This window comes from Chiloscyllium punctatum, chromosome 1 (genome assembly GCF_047496795.1).
Source record: "Chiloscyllium punctatum isolate Juve2018m chromosome 1, sChiPun1.3, whole genome shotgun sequence".
NCBI lineage: Eukaryota > Metazoa > Chordata > Chondrichthyes > Orectolobiformes > Hemiscylliidae > Chiloscyllium > Chiloscyllium punctatum.
The window spans coordinates 47850665-47865505 of NC_092739.1; the positions used below are offsets into that span (position 1 = coordinate 47850665).

At 39.2% G+C, this 14841-nt stretch overlaps 1 protein-coding gene across 2 annotated transcripts in view; it reads right to left on the bottom strand.

The window, feature by feature from the left end:
- Positions 1 to 14841, bottom strand: part of rab28 (RAB28, member RAS oncogene family) — a 144173-nt gene that overhangs the window by 30431 nt on the left and 98901 nt on the right. The gene's annotated exons all lie outside the window — the stretch shown is intronic.

Consider the following 14841-nt stretch of genomic DNA (forward strand, 5'->3'; position numbering starts at 1 on the left):
CTATTTTGCAGCCGTTCAACAGTCTAATCAATACCATGGCTTTCAGCTAAGAATTCATAATGAGGCCTGGCTGACTGCCCAAAAATCCACTAAACCTTTGAAATGGCTGAGCCCCAGGGAAAACACTGCTTGATTGGCAATTCTGGCTGTTTGTGTAAATAAACATTAACAAAAGATTAAGAGATTTCAACTGCTTGTAGTTACAGCTATTGATACTTGAAAAGGATTTGAATTTTCAACACTTGATTTGTAGGGAAAGGAGGACTTTAAAGAAATCGGAAAATTAAAACAGTAATGCAATCATAAAAGCTTTCTTTTAAAAATATCCTTGTCACCAGTGGATTCATTGCTTCTATGCAACATGCAGAGTCATAGAGAATTACAGGTGTACAGCATGTAAAAAGATGCTTCGGTCCAACATCCATGCCAACGAGATATCCCAACCCAATCTAGTCCCACCTGCCAGCACCCAGCCCATATCCCCACAAACCCTTCCTATTCATATACCCATTCAGATGCCGTATAATGTTGCAATTGTACTAGCCGCCACCATTTCCTCTAGAAGCCCATTCCACACACGCACCACCCTCTGCATGAAAACGTTGCCCCTTAGGTCTCTCTTATATCTTTCCCCTCTCACCTTAAACCTATACTCTCTAGTTCTGGACTCCCCCACCCCAGGGAAATGACTTTGTCCACTTACTCTGTCCATGCCCCTCACGATTTTATAAATCTCTGTAAGGTCACCCCTCAGCCTCCAACACTCCAGGGAAAACAGCCCCAGCCTATTCAACCTTGCCCTATAGCTCAAATCTGCCAACCCTGGCAACATCCTTGTAAATGTTTTCTGAACCCCTTCATGTTTCACAACATCCTTCCAACTCCCAACTCCTGTACTCAATACACTAACCAAAAAAGGAAAGCATACCAAATGCCTTCTTCACTATCCTATCTACCTGCAACTCCACTTTCAAGGAGCTATGAACCTGCACTCCAAGCTCTCTTTGTTCAGCGACACTCCCTCGGACCTTACCATTAAGTGTGTAAGTCCTGCTAAGATTTGCTTTGTCAAAATGCGGTACCTTGCATTTATCTAAATTATCTCCACCTGCCACTCCACAGCCCATTGGCCCATCTGATCAAGATCCCGTTGTAATCTGAGGTAACCTTCTTCGCTGTCCACTACACCTCCAATTTTGGTGTCATCTGCAAACTTACTAATTGTGCTTCTTTTGCTCACATCCAAATCATTTATACAAATGATGAAAAGTAGTTGACCCAGCACCGATCCTTATTACACTCCACTGATCACAGGCCTCCAGTCTGAAAAACAACCCTCCATCACCACCCTCTGTCTTCTACCTTTGAGCCAGTTCTATATCCTGTTGGCTAAGTCTCCCTGTATTCCATGAAATCTAACCTTGCTAACCAGTCTCCCATGGGGAACCTTGTTGAGCGTCTTACTGAAGTACATACAGATCTCATCCACAACTTTGCCCTCATCAGTCCTCTTTGTAACTTCTTCTAAAAACTCAATCAAGTTCGCGAGACATGATTTCCCATGCTCAAAGCCATGTTGACTATCCTTAATCATCCTATCCCTCAGGATTTCCTCTGACAACTTGCCCACCACCGACGTCAGGTTCACTGCTCTATAGTTCCCTGGCTTGTCCTTATCACCTTTCTCAAATAGTGGCACCACATTAGCCAACCTCCAGTCTTCTGGTACCTTACCTGTGACTATCAGTGATACAGATTTCTCAGCAAGAGGCCCAGCAATCATTTCCCTAGCTTCCCACAGAGTTCTTGGGTACACCTGATCAGATCCTGGGGATTTATCCACTTTTATGTGTTTCAAGATATCCAGCACTTATTCCTCTGTAATATGGACATTTTTCAAGATGTCACCACCTATTTCCCTACATTCTATATCTTCCATGTGCTTTTCCACAACAAACACCAATGCAAAATACTCGTTTACTAACTCCCCCATCTCGTGCAACTCTACACAAAGGCCACCTTGCTGATCTTTGAGGGCCCTATTCTCTCCCTAGTTACCCTTTTGTCCTTAATGTATTTGCAAAAACCCTTTGGATTCTCCTTAACTCTATTTGCCAAAGCTATCTGATGTTCCCTTTTTGCTCTCCTGATTTCCCTTTTCAGTATACTCCTATTGCCTTTGTACTCTTCTAAGGATTCACTTGATCTACCCTGTCTATATGTGACATATGTTTCCTTCTTTTCCTTAACCTAACTCTCAATTTCTTTAATCATCCAGCCTTCCCTATACCTAGCACCTTTCCTTTCACCCTAACAGGAATATACTGTCTCTGGACACTCATTTCTGAAGGCTTCCCATTTTCCAGCCGTCCCTTTACCTGCAAACATCTGCACCCAATCAGTTTTTGAAAGTTCTTGCCGGATACTGTCAAAATTGGCCTTTCTCCAATTTAGAACTTCAACTTTTAGATCTGGCCTATCCTTTTCCATCACTATTTTAAGACTAATAGAATTGTAGTCGCTGGCCCCAAAGTGCTCCCCCACTGACACCTCAGTCACCTGCTCTGCCTTATTTCCCAAGTGTAGATTAAGTTTTGCGCCTTCTCGAGTGGATACATTCACACAATGACTCAGAAAACCTTCTTGTGCATGCTTAACAAATTCCTCTTCATCTAAACCCTTAACACTATGGCAGTCCCAGTCTATGTTTAGAAAGTTAAAATCCCCTACCATAACCACCCTATTATGATGGGTGAATGGCCAGGGAAGTAACATAGCTGCCATGTGAAAGATGTTGTGAACTTACCTTTCAAAAGATTCTCTCATGCAAACCATAGCTTATAGATCCTGAGGTCAGTTAACCATAACTCTCTGAAAACTTGGAATGACTCCATTAAGTAGTAGAGGACTAGGAACTTCTTATCTCACATCCCAAGCTAGCCAACACCTTATTAAGGGATGACTGAAAATAGTAAACCTAGGAATATTATCATGAATTTCAAAATTAAGACCTTTTCTAAAAAAGTCTGTTAATTTTAAAAGGCTACTAAGTCATTCTGAATTGGGACAAGAACTTGTAGGTGGTGTTCCCATACATCTGTACAGTGTGCAAACAACCTTGTGTGTCAATAGCAAAGAACTAAAAAGAAACTGAAAGCAGGGTTAATTGTTTGATTTGATACCAATGGTAGATTGGGGAATATAACCTTATATTCCACAACCACCTGAAGAAGCAGCACTCTGAAAGCTAGTGCTTCCAAATAAACCTGTTGGACTATAACCTGGTGTGTGATTTTAAACTTTGTACACCCCAGTCCAACAACGGCACCTCCAAATCGCATGAAGTGATGGTTACTTGACAACATTTGATTGGCTCTTGACCAGGTGACTATCCCTCACGTGGGGGCAGAAGAGCAGATAACCTGCGCAAAGGGAAAACAGCCAGACTGCTTAAAACACAAAGATGGATAAATCCCCATGTCCTGATCAGGTGTACCCTACACTTTGTGGTAAGCTTTGGAATTGATTGCTGAGATATTTGTATCATCAATACCCACAGGTAAGGTGTTGGAAGACTGCAAGTTGGCTAGCGTGGTGCCACTATTTAAGAAAGGTGGTAAAGAAAAGCCAGGGAACTATAGACCAGTGAACCTGACCTCGGTGGTGGGCAAGTTGTTGAAGAGAATCCTGAGGGACAGGATTTACATGTGTTTGAAAAGCAAGGACTGATTAGGGATGGTCAAGATGGCTTTGTGTATAGGAAATGGTGTCGCACTAACTTGACTGAGGTTTTAGAAGACGTAGTGAAAAAGATTGATACGGACAGAGCAGTGGACATATTTTATGTAGACTTCAATAAGGCATTCAACAATATTCCTCATGGTAGACTGGTTAGCAAGTTTAGATTATATGGAATACAGGGAGAACTCGCCAGTTGGATACAGAATTGGTTCAAAGGTAGAAGATGGAAGGTGATGGTGGAGGGTTGTTTTTCTAGACTGGAGGCTTGAGACCAATGGTGTACCACAAGGATCAGTACTGGGTCCACTGCTTTTCATCATTTATGTAAATGATCTGAATGTGAACACAGCAGGTATGGTTAGTAAGTTTGCAGATAATACCAAAATTGGAGTGAAAAAGGTAACCTCAGAGAACAATGGGATCTTGATCAGATAGGTAAAAACAATGACTGCAGATGCTGAAAACCAAATACTGGATTAGTGGTGCTGGAAGAGCACAGCAGTTCAGGCAGCATCCGACGAGCAGCGAAATAGGCCAATGGGCTAAGGAGTAGCAGTTGGAATTTAATTTAGATCAATAAGAGGTGCTGCATTTTGGGAAGGCAAATCAGAGCAGGACTTATACACTTCATGGTCCTGTCCTGGGGAATGTTGCTGAACAAACAGACCTTGAAGTACAAGTACATAGTTCCTTAAAAGTGGAGTTACAGGCGCATAGGATAGTGAAGAAAGTGCTTGGTATGCTTACCTTTATTGGTCAGTGCATTGAGCCTAGTTGGAAGGTCATGTTGCAGGTGTACCGAACATTGGTTCGGCCACTTTTGGAATATTGCGTGCAATTCTGGTGTCCCTGCTACCGGAAGGATTTGTGAAACTTGAAAGGGTTTAAAAAAGATTTATAAAGATGTTGCCGGGGTTGGAGGGCTTGAGTTATAGCGAGTAGTTGAATAGGCTGTGGTTTTTTTCTCTGGAGCATCAGAGGCTGAGTGGTGACCTTATAGAGGTTTACAAAATCATGAGGGGCATGGATAGGATAAATAGGCAAAGTCTTATCCATGGGGCAGGGGAGTCCAAAACTAGAGGACAAAGGTTTAACATGAGAGCAGAAAGATTTAAAAGAGACTTAAGGGTTTTTTCATGCAGAGAGTGTTGCATGTATGGAATGAGCTGCCAAAGGAAGTGATGGATGTGGGTACAATTACAACATTTAAATAGCTTCTGGACGGATGTATGAATAGGTTTGGATGGATATGGTAAAAACAATGACTGCAGATGCTGGAAACCAGATTCTGGATTAGTGGTGCTGGAAGAGCACAGCAGTTCAGGCAGCATCCAAGGACCAGTAAAATCGACGTTTCGGGCAAAAGCCCTTCATCAGGAATAAAAAAAAGGCTTTAGCCCGAAACATCGATTTTACTGCTCCTCAGATGCTGCCTTGGACGGATATGGGCCAAATGTTGGCAAAAAGGACTGGATGCATTTAGGATATTTAGTTAGCATGAACTAGTTGGACCAAAGGGTCTGTTTCCATGCTGTATATCTCTATGACTTAAAAAAAAATTCATGTCTTTCTCCTGTGGAGGGACTTAGCTGTTTTTCACTCATCTCTCTGCAAATACTACTGAAGGAGAATCAAAACACCTTTAAAAAATGTGAAAAATATCCCTAACCTACAAAGGAAAGACAGTGGGTGTACAATCAAGCAATTCTTGTGTCAATAGCAAAGAATTAAAAATGAACCAAAAGAAACAGAAAGAGAGCTACTCATTGAATCCTGCAGTGCAGACATGCTATTGAACTGATTTTTCCCCTGATTTTCTTTTCTCCACTTAATATCCATGTCTTGTCTGTTTTACTGTCTCTGTTGTGAAGAGGGATGTTTATGAAAGATTAGCCCTTAAATTATAAAGTTATAAGTTAGCATTTTGCATTTGCCATTGGTTAAGATTAACTAGCTGATATTTTCCTGTTAGGTACAGAGACCTGGTGAACATTTTCGTTGGATCAGAGTTCATAAGTCTGGTAGAGTGGAAAATGTTTCCCAAACTCTTCTCAAATTTGTGATGACTTTGGGAATAGTGGAGCTTGATTTCCAAAGTACCCTGCCATTCGCACCCCCCCCCCCCCCACTTTATACACACACACACACAGTCATGACGGGTAATGCTTCTGTTAAAGTTTAAAAAGCTCCACTTAAGATGGAAACTCAGTCTTTCACACCTCAGTTCACATGCTATGAAACAGTGATGACATCAAGTTAATGACATTCTGATTGTGGGGCAGAATACATCCCTATTTTTCTAAAGGAAAAGAATGCCCACTCATCCATGGTTGTGTATAGGCACATGTTGTCACTTTGATAATTACATAAATAAGTAAAACCATTTTAAAAACTAATATTTCTAACTTCAGTGTGATCCTTTGGAGTTTTTATAATTCATGCTGATTTGGTGATTGCATACTCATGTAGAGAGGTGCATGTTCTTGACTGCTCTTAGATGACACTTGATTGTCTGGCTGTTCATTATTACCACTCAATATTACTGCATACTCATTGGCATTTTCTTCTTTCTTCTCAACATGCTTGTACACAATAATATCATACAATGGACTGAACTGGTATCAGTTCACTCAGTAATGAAGCACCATGACTATAATTATTGCATCTAATCAGGACTAATTGCAAGTACTCTGCCCTCTTCACAGTTGCAGTTGTTCTCAACCTCCTTCCATTTTACTCTGGTGTCTCAAAACAGTTGACAATTGGCTACAGGCAAGGGAGACTGCACTTGCCTTCCATGCACAGGTCTGTTTTCTTTTTATATGTCTTTGTAAAGATTAAATATAGCTAAGTGGATTGTTTGGCCACTTTAGAGGGCAGATATACTGCCGTGGATCTGGTAATATATGTAAACCAGAACATGCCACAATGGTAATGTCCCGAAAGGACATTAGTGAATGAAATGGGTTTTTATGACAACTGAATATGGTTTCATGATTGCCATTAGACTAAGTTTTAATTCGGGATTTATTAATTAAATTCAAATTCACCATTGCCTTGGTGGATGCAAACCCATGTCCCCAAAGCTTGAAATACAAAGCTTCAGAAGTTTCAGAAATGGTGACCATAATAAACTATTGACAGATCAGAAATGAAACATCATTTGTTTTAAGTTGCAACAGTATGTCTCCTAAAATAAGACACTGTACAAAAGTTTCAAAAAAAATGGTTACTTCAATGCATATGTATTGTTTCATAATTTATGTAAAGTTGCTTACATCTCTTTTATTTTTCTTGCTATCATTTTTGGTTTGGAACCATGAACTGTGAGTTGAGAGCTCAAGGTCACCTTTAAGTTGTGACTAACACCTTTTTTAAAAAAAGAACAAACTGGAAGTTAACTGCAGGTTAATTCTTGTTCAAAGAATGGTGTAGATATTTTGATTCCAGAGACGCAGTGTCCTTCAAACACATGGCAGATGTTTGGATATTAACTGGTGCTTCATAGGCAGTTATGGTGCCAATCAGTCTAACAAAGAATGTATTGGAGAAGCAGAGACACATTGAAGTTTATTATAATTTTAAACTGTATTTTTGCCAGATAGTCAGCACTTTCCATACTTATGACCAATTTCACCAAGATGGACAAGGGCAGCACATACCATCACCTGGAAACATATTGGAACATATGGAAACATATTGCTATTCCTTCACTGTCACTTGGTCAAAATCTTGGAATTCCCTCCCACAGGACACTGTGGGAGTCAACCTACAGCATGCGGACTGCAGTGGTTCAAGAAGGCAGCTCATCACCATCTTCTCAAAGCAACTAGGAATGGATAATAAATGCTGGCCAGTTATTTTAAAAATCTGGTTAGAAACAATTGGGGCAAGTTTGCAGGTGATTTTGCGGTTCTGAGGAAGGGGCACCAGATCCAAAACATTAAGTTCTCTTCACAGGTGCTGCCAGACATGCTGAGCTTTTCCAGCAACCTTTGTTTTTGTTGAGGGTCATTCAGTGTTTCAATTTTATTTTGTTGCAAATAGAGGGATAGGGAGGCTGATTTGATTTGACTCTCCATCTCCATGTGGCAACAAAGTTGAAAGACAGTCTGAATATTGAATATTAATATACTAAGCAAAAGTCAAGTCGAGAAAATTCATCACACACACACTGTTAAGTTCAGTGTAGGTCAGGACCAATTTCACGGATGCAAAAACAGTAACTTTCACTAGATGGGAGTACTGTTCTGACAGACATTTCAAGATTGCTCATGCTTAAGCAATATATACACATAATTCACAGCTTTGTAATGCAACAGTAGTGAAAAGGGTTGCTTATTTCATTTCAATGTACATTAAATGACTGGCATAACTTTTAGAATTGGATTCAATTACATGAAATGTACATTTTTCCCAGCAACATTTCATTCCCCAGAGAATAGTGCCAGACGAAAGCAGATTAAGTACTGCATGAATCTGTATACTTGCAGGTCTACAAGCAATAAATTTATTTAATAATATATTTTGCTCAATCACTGCTTTCAGTATTGGTTCATTTTGAAGCTGGCCAGAGACAGATGCTATGAGTGTCAGAATTTTCATGTTTACAGAAAAGTCAAAATGGTCTCAGATTCATTAGCAGTTTGTTTATGGAGCCTGTTTCGATGTATGACAAATGGATTGCTCTTAGTCAGGCTACATTGAGAATTGATCCTTGTTAGTAATCTTCTGTAAGAGGATAAAGCATCTATGCATAATAAACACTGGCACTACTTAGACAATGTCTAAGTGCCCAACCTTAAAATGTATCTACTATTAAACATGAGCAGACCATCTATGAACAGGAAAATACCATGCCCCACAATGAATAACCTCCTTGGCCTTAACACAGAAGCCATCATGCCTCAGAATACTTAATCATTTCAATTTTCATCCACTACCTCTAATTTTTTTATAGAGTCATAGAATGTCACTGTAATGAAACAAGTTATTCAGCCATTAAACTTGCAGATATTTTTCTCCACAATCAACCTAGTTAAAATCCAACAGCAGATGCTCGGAAACTGAATGAGTAACAGAAAATGCAAGTCAGGCATCATCTGAGAAGACCAGTCATTATAATGGTTCTGATGAAAGGTCATTGACCTGAAACATCGAATTGTTTTGCTACCCACAGGTGTTGTCTGACTTGTTGAGTGTTTCCAGAATTTTCTGGAACCTAATTATACCCTTCTGCTTACTTATGATCTGCATAAGAGCAGATCCTTTCTTCATTTTTTCACAGATGGACTCCGCTCTTTGTTTGATTATAGAAGCCTTTCATTTTCAGTTTCAATTTGTTTATCATAATTTTAGTTCTTCCTCTTGATCTACATTCCTCTAATCTTTCTTCAATCATAGAAATATAGAAATAGAAAATTAAAGGAGTAGGCTATTCGGTCTTGAGCCTCCTCTGTCTTTCATTCTGATCATGATTAATCATCCAACTCAGTACACTGTTTTTACTTTCTTCCCATTTCCTTTGGTTCCTTTAGCCCCAAGAACTATATCTAACTTCTTGAAAACATTAAATGTTTTGGTCTCAACCACTTTCTGTGACAGAGAATTCCACAGGCTCACCATTCTCTGGGTAAAGCAACTTCTCCTTATTTCAATCCTAAATGGCCCACACTATATCCTTAAACTGTAACCTCTGGTTATGGACTGCGCAGTCATAAAGTCATACAGCACGGAAACAGCACTGGGATTATTCATTTCAGCATATATCCTTTCTTGTCCTGTTAGAATTTTACTTTATGAGATCGCTCCTCGTTCTTCTAAACTCCAATGACATAATCCTAAGCAATCCAGTCTCTCTTCATAACTTAGTCCTGCCACTCCAGGAATCACTCTGGTAAACCTTGGCTGCACTTCATCCATAGCCAGAGCTCACTTCCTCGGTGACCAAAACTGCAGAAATACTCCAGCTGTGGTACCACCAACACTTTGTACAATTGCTGCAAGACATTCCTCCTTCAGCATTTCTCATGGCTTAATATAAGGCCAATTCAACCATGCTGCCATTAGTTGATCATATTTACAAATGTTTTTCCCTCTTTCACCACTCTTAAGTTTCTTCATTGTTTGTGTTCTCTCCCAGCTGACCTGCTCTACCCTCTTCCAGACTCCCACTTCAAAATGTCCTAGTCTTTGCTTTTGTCAAGGTCTATATTCCAAATGCGTGCAACAAGAGTCTTCAATTTTGATAATTATTTTCAGATCTTTTACTTATGCTGACACTCAACAAATCTTCATAAATAAGATATAATGACATTCTTTGGCAATGCTACTCCACTTCCAACATTTCCTTGGTACCTAAATTGTAATACCTGTGCCTGCTACTGATCTTATATCTTGATCTCTCCTTTCTCAGTACCATTCCAATTTTCATAACTTCCACCATGTTTGCGTTATATTTTATTCCATATATTTTTAACTACAGTATGCATTCTATCCATTAATATCTGTCAATCTTTTGCCTTGCAAGCCATTAGGACTTGATCTTACAGCCTTCACAATTGACCTTTTACAAGTCTTTCTATTCCCTAACTGGCAATGAGCCTCTTCCAATTTACCTGCTCGAGTTTATGCATAATCCAGTGTGTGTATTTTTTGCTTGTATTCTCTGCTTCTGTCACTGAAAACACTCATCATTGCTATAATCTTCTTAGTTCCATAACACTTCCTAAAAGCAAATTCATCACAGCTGATGAAATGGCTTGCTTTGCTTGATTCATTGACATTACTTTTGATTCTGTTAAGATACAATACTCTTCACATTTTATATTTCATGGTGCTCAGCAATCCTGTAATATCACACTTTTTATGCAAACAACTGCCCAATTCACTTTTTATAGAATTTATGGACTCTGCTTCAACAACAACCAGTGGTAAATAATCCCACATTTTAACAACCTCTGACACTTATCTTAAGTTCCTCTTTATTTTCTGGTGATCTTAATTTTATTCTGTTCCAATTACTATCTCTCTGACCAGTGGAAACAATCTATTTTATTTGCAGACAGTTTAAGAGAACCTGGGAACAAAAACCAGACCTTCAAATTATGGAAGAGAGCAAAGTGAAATGTGTAGACAAATGGTATTTCAGATTTTTTTAAGAAACTATCACATAACATCCGATAAATTCACAAACAAAATTTGGCAAAGGCTCAATACTTCCAAATACATATAGATCATGATTCAAAATCTGCACGTTCTAGACAGTAATCCAGAAATTCTGAAATAGCATGATAGATCTTTCACATTTACTAGTCAAAGTTTAGAGACATCAATGACCTTATAATATGCAGGCTAGTACACTTTTTTCTACTATTACAAGCAAATTAATCCCTCTGCTTATAAAATTCCATGTCTTATACACAAATGTTCATCTTGAAAAGATACGAATGAATAGAAGCAACAGATGCATGGTCTTCTCCCAAGAATGTAGAAATAACAAGAGACCTTACTACATGTGATGCATATATATGACAGCGTGTCCTTTAATGGTGGTGGAACAGAACAAAAATGGGGCAAGAATATCATAGCTTTAAAGCAAAATAAATTTGAGATCCAATCAACCTCAAAGTCAGCAAAGAAAGTTTCCAATGACTTTAGCCTAACTATTCCTCTGATCTCAATATAAATCTAGACCTGCACTAACATATATCATGAACTCATTCTGATGGCATGGAGGTTGGTAGCAAATTAAGTACATTTGAAGTGTAGATAGCTGCAATGCAAAAAATGTGGAAGCTAGTTTTCTGACAGCAAGAACTTATAAATAATGCAAAATGTAGAAGCAGCAGTGCTCCATTCAGCTACTTAAGTCTTCTCTTACATTCAAGAAATCATGACTTAACTACTTTCACTCCATTTTCTACACTATCCCCATATCTGTTGATACTTTTGATATTTAGAAATGTGTCAATCACAATCTTGACCATAATCAACAGCTGAACCTCCACAGCCACAGGGCAAGAGCATTTCAAAGATTCCCAACTATCAGAAGGAAGAAATCCCTCCTCATCCCAGCTCTAAATGACCTTCCCCTTATTCAGAGTCTGTCACCCAGTTATGAAACCTACCCCACCCCACCCAGGCAAGGGACCTATTCTTCTTGCATCTACCACATCAAATCCTGTATGAATCTTAATAAATCTATAGTCCAACAAGAAATAAATCTCACAGGAAAAGAGATCCATGAATGGCTTAAGAAGTAGGCTGAAGATGGTATTAGATCAGGGCTTCCCTAACTGGCAGTGAGCCTGAAATTTTGAGATTATAAATTCTTGATCTATTACCTTGTTATTTCCATTTAATGTACTCAATTTTCCACAACACAATTCATTTCACCCCCTCAATTCAGGTTAAATCCTGCTCCAATTTTGTCATGATATGAGTCATTAGAAAACTTGCCTCAGCACTATTCAGGTGAAGTCTGTCTCAATTGTTTGGAGCCAACTTTCCTATTACTGATGCCAATGTCCCACAAGTTAAAATACATGTCTCCCACACTGGTTCCTGAGGCATGGACTTATCTTGCTAATCTTCTTTACAAAATGTCAATATGCATGTGGTTCAGGTAATTATTACTTTCGATGCTCTGCATTTCAACTTAGTGCCTATTTCCTCATATGCCTATGCAGAACTGCCTAAGCGAAAGTGAGAACTGCAGATGCTGGAGATTAGAGTCAAGATTAGAGTGGTGCTAGAAATGCACAGCAGGTCAGGCAGCATCTGAGGAGCAGGAAAATCGACCTTTTGGGCAGGAGCCCTTCATCAGGAATGCCTAAACTGATTAGTCCTACCCGTGTCATTAGTACCTACATGGGCCATGACAACTGGATCCTCCCCTTTCCACTGCAAGTCCTCTACAGCTCTGAGCAGAATTTCTGAACCCTGTCACCGGGCAAGCAACAAAGCCGACTGGATTCTTGTTCTTGGTGACAGAGAAGTGTGACAATCATCATGAAAATACTGTTCTCTACAATTACTCACTCTGTTAAGTCCCTCCATTTGAATGGTTTCCTGTACCATAATACTATTATTAGTTTGCTCACCTCACTCACCCTTGCACTCATTCATACAAGCTGAAAAAATCTCAAGTTTGTTGGACAATTGCATCAGTTGAGTCTCCTCCACTCCCACCATCTCAATCATGTACCTGACCACTGACCAAATGAGATGATGCTAATCTAAGTGGTACGACTGCCTTCTGGAACAAAGCACCCAGATAACATTCCCCCTCCCTAATGAGTCACAATGTTTGTTATTACAGTTCACTGGGTAATATGCTGAAAAATTTGTCTATTCTGGAGTCATTACAAAAGTTAAACATTGTAAAAAAAAAGTATTAAAAATTGTCTCTCCAACTTACTTGATCCAGGTTAACAGAATACATGGATTACATTTCTATACTTAATAGACACTTCTACACGTTACAAACAAAGAGATTCTAACCACAGATAAACAAATATGAACTACTGACATGTAACTCTTAGTTAAAACTGAAACCCTAACCACCCCCAATCCTGCTCCCCATCTCCTCACCAACCAACACCACCACCCACCCTCGCCCCAACACATACATATGGAGAGAGTGACCACTGCAGATGCTGGAGAAGTCAAAGTCGATAAAGTTGGCGCTGGAAAAAGCACAACAGGTCAAGTAACATCTGAGAAGCAAGAGAGTCGACGTTTCAAGCTTAACCCTGACTCATTTGCTCCTCAGATGCTGCTTGACCTGCTGTGCTTTTTCCTGCACCACACTTTATTGACTTTACACATATATATGGACACAGGCAAACAAACAGAAAAAAAAACTGATGTTACGGGTGAAAGAAAACAAAAGTCCACAGGGTTTGATGGGACAATACTTCTGCATGAAAAGGCTTTCTGTTCTTCATTCTCTTTTCTCCAGGTTCTTTTCCTTCTTTGGAATAGCTACAGATGATTGGTACACTAACTGCAAATTCTGTAAGTTACTGTTAAAGAGTTATGGCAAGTAGACGAGGAAAAAAAAGCTGTTTTTCATCAATAGGTATGTTTACTGCAGAGAGTGAGAGGGTCACCACTCCTTTTTACCAGAAGTCAAAAGACTTCTCACTGTCTCATTCATACCGGCAAACTGTTTTGCCATGAGTCAAACAGATAGTGGTCATCAGGTTAATGACCTTTAGCATCCACAACTGTTCTCAATTCCACAAGTCAATCATTTACCTGTTGCCAACTGAATCGCACTTTGCACATACCTCAAGAGGCTGACCTGTCTACAAACAGCTTCTCCCACTGCTTGAACAAAGCAGCAGTATAAACAGTATGTGCAATGAGTCTCAGCAACCTGGTTTTGAAACAGCAGCAATTTTTTTTTCTAAAGTCCTTGGTTTTAAGATAGTCCTTTCTTTCATTAAAATCCGCAACCTAAAATGAAGTAAAATAAAAAGAACACTTTATACTATAGCTCAAACTCAATCAAAAAGTTTTGAAGTGAAGCTCCTCATGCTGCAGGTCTATAGAAATTTACTGAAGTTATGGGTGCTATGGATTGCCTGTGGTATCCATAAGTTCTTACATGCTGCAGTTGTGGCATAACATTTATACTGCAATTTTTCTACTAATTAAACGTATTTGTTTCAATTAATTTATAGTTTCCTTCCTCATCCAACTTCCCCCATTCTCTCAACTCCTAGCTTCACAATCAATGCAGACCAATTAATAATGGCCAAATAATCAGTAATGTCTGCTGAGAAAAACTCGGAAAAGCAGTTTCAAAATAATTCATTGAGCTTTTACATTCTCCAGAGAGTGCAGAAACAGTCTCATTTTATAATTTCATCTGAAGGATGATATAAGATTTCCCCAATGCTACAGCGAAATCTCAACCTAATTGCACTTAAAATGTCTGAGGTGCAAGCTGAAGTCATGATCTCCTAGACTCAAATGAAAGCATGTTACCAATTGAGCCAACGTTGACTACTCATGAACACTGATATTTTCTGTTCATCACAGCAGAGAAAACACTTCCCCATTAGATGCTTAGTAAAGTTCCTTTCCCTG